Below are 6,000 nucleotides of genomic sequence, written 5' to 3'. Positions count from 1 at the left end.
AGATCTAGCTCTTGTGCCTTAATCTGCAAAATAAAACTATGAAATAACTGGCTTTTGCTTAACACTATAGTACAAAACAATGATTTCATCTTGTCATAAGACAGAACCCAAAGAGTCCAATGAATTCTTCACTGATGACTAAAATATCAGCACTGAGAGAGCAGGAGCACATTTTTGGAGATGTGAAATGGTAACTGTCCATCTTCCCAAAACAACTCACTCCTTCTTATTGCCACATATAATTCTTTTTTTCTGAAGTACCAATTGCAGGATTTCCAAAAGTATGTTTTCCAGATTACATACAGAAGGATATTTCCTTTTACAGTGTTTTTATTTTTATTTTTATTGAATTTATTGGAATGATATTAGTTAATAAAATTATAAAGGTTTCAAGTGTACATTTCTATGATACATCAACTGTATGTTGTATTGCATGCTCACCGCCCAAAGTCAAGTCTCCTTCAGTCACCATTTAACCCCCGTTACCCTCTTCAACCTCCCACCGCCCCTCTTGCCCTCTGGTAATCACCACACTATTGTCTGTGTCTATGAGTTTTTGTGGGATTTTTTTTTTTTTTGCTTAATCCCATCACCTTTTTCACTCAGCCCCTTGATCTCCATCCCTTATGATTACTGCCAGTCTGTTCTCTGTATCTATGAGTCTACTTCTATTTTGTTAGTTTATTTTATTATTTAAAATCCACATATAGTGAAGTCACAATGTATTTGTCTTTCTCTGACTGGCTTATTTCACTTAGCATAATACTCTTCCAGTTCATTCCTGTTCTAACATAAAGGTAAGAGTTCCCTCCTTTTCTATGGCAGAGTAGTATTCCATGGTGTAAATGTACCACTACTTTTTGTCCACTCATCTACTGATGGCACTTGGGCTGCTTCCAACTCTTGGCTATTGTCAATAGTGCTGCAATGAACACAGGGGTGCATATATTCCTTCAAATGAGTGTTTTGTGTTTTTTCGAATATATTCCCAGAAATAGAAACACTGGGTCATAAGGCAGTTCCATCTTTAATTCTTTGAGGAAACTCCATACTGCCACCATGTGTGTTGGTTTGGGGGACTCTTGGGAAGGACTCCATTGCTGGACAATGTCAGACGCTTATTGCGACCAGCCCTGGGCTACCTGCTGGAGATACAAAGCGATCCATAGTTTGTGGCTGACTCCGTGAGGCCTGGGTGTGTGTAAGAGGGGCCAAGTTGCCTTACATTATGAGGTAAAAAATGTAATTTACCTCATAGATGAGTGATAGATAATACTGAACATGACTTCAATATTTTTAGAACTATTAAACTCATACACACATTATTAAAGGTTAAACATCCCCTCAAAGAAAAGATAACAGGTTTTGCAAGTCCTACCCCAGAAAGGATGGTCATGAGAGGCCTGATGGGTGCCTCTCAGGCTCCACCTCTCTCATTCTGTCTGTCTCTGTCACAGACAGACACATTGTCACATCTGCTTGTCCGCCTGCTGAAATCACAGGTAGAGGTCTAACAGCTGGACCTCATGTCTCACATGAGAGGACCCCTGAGGTCTTTATCTGTCGGCACACAGAGACCCCTGCACCCACTTTAGAGCTGCTGCTCAGTTTCCCTCCTCCATGTGGACCAGGATCAGTGGATCCCATCCTCTCTCCATGGACATTAGTGTTCTTCCCAGTTCCCAGCTATTTCATCAGAGCTCTGGTGAGTAGCCTTGAAAATGCAACTTTGAAATATTTGCAAGAACTCCTGTGGGGTGACCTCCTAGGGTGAGCCCCGCCAGGTGAAGGGGGCACCTGTGGAACTTTGAGGGGTCCTGTGCCCTGTTCTCCCAGAGGGGGGCCTTTCCCCCATCTCTCCAGGGGATCTCCTGGGGCTGCAGCTTCCTCACTTTGTCCCCAGGGCTGGTCACCCCCAGACTAGAAGCCTGCCAGTCTGAGGCAACAGTGCTCTCTCCCCAGGGATGACAGTGCATGTGTCCCCATCGGGGAGGTCGCATCTTTGACATGTACTGGCCTGTGCTCTGCCTCTCCTTGGAAGTGCAGGTGTTTGCCCTCTGTCCCCTTAGGAAACACCAGCTTTTGAGAGTTTTCTGCACCACAGGGATGTGACCTCTCTCTGGCCTTGGTTGTGAGGAAAGCTTTCCAACTTGTCTGTCTTTCCAGCTTTCTGCATTTTTCTCATTTTGTTTTGGGCACAGGAAGAGCCAGACATTGCCTTACGGGCTTCTGGCCCTGGGGTCACAATTAGCACAGTGGTCTCTACCCCAGGAGAATGCTCACACTTACTAAAAGAGCTTCTTTTCTTACATCTGATCTCTGATCCACCTGGGATTTCCCTTTGAAATAACAAATATGCTCTCTGAGATAAAAACAAACAAAAGTATGTGAGCAGACACAGAAAAACACCTATTATAAGATTCCATTTATAGGAAATGCCCAGAATCGGTAAAGGAGCAGAGACAGAAGGCAGACCCAGGGTTGCCAGGGGCAGGAGGAGCGGGGAGTGAGCACTGCTGGCCCAGGGTTTCTTTTTGGGTGGTGGATCATCCTGCAACTAGACAGTGGTGTTGGTTGCACAACACTGGGAATGTACTTCATGCTCAGGAATGGCACAACTTAAAATATAAACAGTTTATTATTACTTAACATGAATCACTCCATTAAACAATGAAGTATAAAAAAAGAAATTAAGAAAACCAAAAAAACCACCAAATAATACATGTAAAAAAAATTAATAAACTGCATGATGCCACGAAGAAAAGAAATAGGTAATAATTCCAGAAAATAAAAGAAAAGGGTAAAAGGTGGGGGTAAGACAAATTCTTCTGATGGCACAGAGAATTCAGATTTAAAAGGCAGCTCTGGGGCTGGCCACACATCTTCCAGAGGCAGCTGGTCCTCTGTGTCAGGATCCAGGGCAGGTTCGGAGGAGGGCTCCTCAGGCAGGGTTGCTGGGGCCTCAGGTGGATCAGGCGAGGCCGCACAGCAGGGCCCCAGGTCCAGGGCTGCAGCTGGAGCGGCTGCGGGAGGTGGACTCCCCTCCAGGCCTGGAGCAGAGTCCAGCTCTGCCCCCGCATCAGGCTCCTGGTGCTGGATGACAGGTGTTGCAGCAGGAGCGGGCTCTGACCCCTGGGCTGGTGCTGGAGTTGAGAGGAGAAAAGATCACCCACACGCCTGCATTTCCATGTGCTTCCCTTCCACCCCTCTGCAAAGACAGAGCCCAGCCTCAGCCCACGACCCACCACAGGATGTCCTCCTGCCTGCAGTGCAGCAGATGGGAGGTCTGAGGCCAGTCCTTGCTCCTAGTCAGCCTCTGGGAGGAGCTCCCTGTGTGTCGGGCACTGACCCCTCCCAATAATCTTGCATGCATCTCCACCCCCATCCCACCACCACCTCCTGCAACTTCTCACCCTTGGGCTCTGACTCCATGGGCTCCAGGTCGCGGGTCCAGGTTGTTTGGACTTGGACACGATGCTCAAGGTTGGAGTCAGAACCCCAGAGCTGCCTGTGGAGCCCTGCTCTGACCATCCATGGGTCGTGGTTTCGCAGACCCCCCCTAGGCCTCACTCACTTCGGCCCTGCTCTGGCCCTGTGTGGTGTGGCTCACCTGCCCCTCACTGGTGGGCATGGGGTGGGGGTCTCTGTGGGCCAGCCGCTCTCTGATGTTCTGGGTTGAGCTCTGCAATGACAATTAGTGGCAGCCGGTCCTGAGGCCTCAAGCCCTGCCTGGCCCTAGTCTTTGTTGCTTCTGCCCACTGGACCTTCTGTCCCTGGATCAGGCCCAGCCCTGTGTCTGCCCAGACCTCCACCCAGGGGAAATGAGATTCACCTCCAGGGCTCGGGATAAATCTCAGGCAGAGGATGCCCCCACTCCATGCCCACCCAGCCAGCCTTAACCTGGGCTATGAAGCTGACAGGCCCATCAGGCTTCTGACTTAACCCCCCCGCCCTTAGCCTTTTCTTGTTTAGGGCAGGCTGTTGCCACATGACTCTTAAACACACACACACACACACACACACACATACACACACACATACACAGGGAGGGGACATGTGGCTGCTTAGGTGAGATCAGAGTGGTGGCCTGGCCTGAACAAAACCACACTAGGCCTCCCTGTGTTACCACTGTGTGTATGTGTGTGTCCCTATGAAAAGGGCCACAGACATCTAGGCTGAGTCGGGACCCAAGGGCAGCAGTGGCAGAACAGACCGTCAAGACTTGTTCGTTGGTGGTCGTGGCCTTGGGACAGGGGCATACAGCAACTCAATGGAACATCCTTTCAGTGCAAATGTCTCCAGTCAAATGAACTGGGAGGAGCAGGTTTAGAATGTGGCTGCCTGGATACCAGGGTCCCAAGTTCTGTTGGGATCCATTATCAGGAAGTGTGGTCACTGCTCTTATCTGGGGAAAAGCTCAGGTTAGTAAACCCAGGTTCCTTACTGGTGGAAACTGGCCTTGGTACACAGCTTGGTTCCTCCTCCACACACCCAGGCTCAGCAGAGGGAGCCACAAACTGGATTGCTTTTTATCTCCAAACATGTAGCCCAGGGACAGTCACAGGCAGCATTTGACATTGACCTGCAACTGAGTTCCTCCTAAAAGGCCCCAGAACTGACACACCTGGTGGCAGGCTTCAAACTACATTAGAGCACAACCCAGTCAGCTCCATAGCAGTGCACGAAAGGGACATCTTAGCAGTCACCTGAATGTGTGAGGCAAATTCTGCCTTGTGAGGTCAGTCCCCTCACTGCAGCTTGTACACTGTGATCAGAATCTATTGCCAGTCAGCCAGCCTGAGGGTGAATCCTATGCATGGATAGGCCAACAGCAATCAAGACTCAACTACAACAGCAGGACTCACATAACCCATATAAGGAACATTTCTGGAGCACCGAACTCAGGTGTTCAGGGAGAATGAACCACTAAGCCCCACAGGACACCTACTACATAAGGCCACCATACCAAGACTGGGAGACATAGCACATCTATCTAATACACAGGAACAAATATAGAGACAGCCACTTTCCTGTATCCTGGATGGCAGGGCCAGGCAGCTTAGCTCAGTTGAGTTTTGAGTTATGGGGTGGGGCTGGAGAATGCTAGGGCTTGGGGCAGGGCAGAGGCAGGATGGATGGGATCATCCAGCTGGGCGTGTCACTCCCAGGTATTTTTATCTCTCCCATTCCTGCCTCAGACCAAACTCAGAATGAAAGATACACACAGACTAAAAGTAAAGGGATAGAAAACAATATTTCATGCAAATGGAAATGAAAAAGAATAGCTGGTGTAGCAATACTTATATCAGACAAAACAGACTTTAAATCAAAGGATATAGTAAGAGACAAAAAAAGACATTACATAATGATAAAGAGAGCAGTCCAACCAGTGGATATAACCCTTGTAAACATTTATGAGCCCAAGACAGAAGCACCTAAATGTATAAAGCAAATCTTGATGAACATAAATTGAGAGATCGACAGTACTAGAGCTGTAGTAGGGGATTTTAACACTCTATTGACATCAAAGGATAGATCCCACAGACAGGAAATCTAAAAGGGCACAGTGTCCTTCAATGACACACCTGGTGAGATGGATTTAATTGATATCTTCAGAGCATTTTACCCCAAAACAGCAGAATATATATTATTTTCAAGTGCACATGGCACATTTTCTAGGATAGGCCGCCACATGTTAGGACACAAAACAAGTCCCAATAAATTTAAGAAGATTAAAATCATATCAAGCATCTTCTCTGACCACAGTAATATGAAACTAGAAATAGATCACAAGAAAAATAATTGAAAACACACAAACACATGGAGGCTAAGTAACATGTTGCTATACAATGAATGGGGTAACACTGAGCTCAAGCAAGAAATGAAAAGATACCTTTACACAAATGAAAATGAGGACACAGCAACCCCAAATCTACTGGACACAGTGAAAGCAGTCCTAAGAGGGAAATTCATAGCATTACAAGCCTACCTCAAAGAACA

This window comes from Miniopterus schreibersii (assembly GCF_964146895.1).
Source record: "Miniopterus schreibersii genome assembly, chromosome: 11".
Lineage (NCBI taxonomy): Eukaryota > Metazoa > Chordata > Mammalia > Chiroptera > Miniopteridae > Miniopterus > Miniopterus schreibersii.
The sequence above is the reverse complement of the archived record's forward strand: the minus strand, read 5'-3'. Positions refer to the sequence as shown.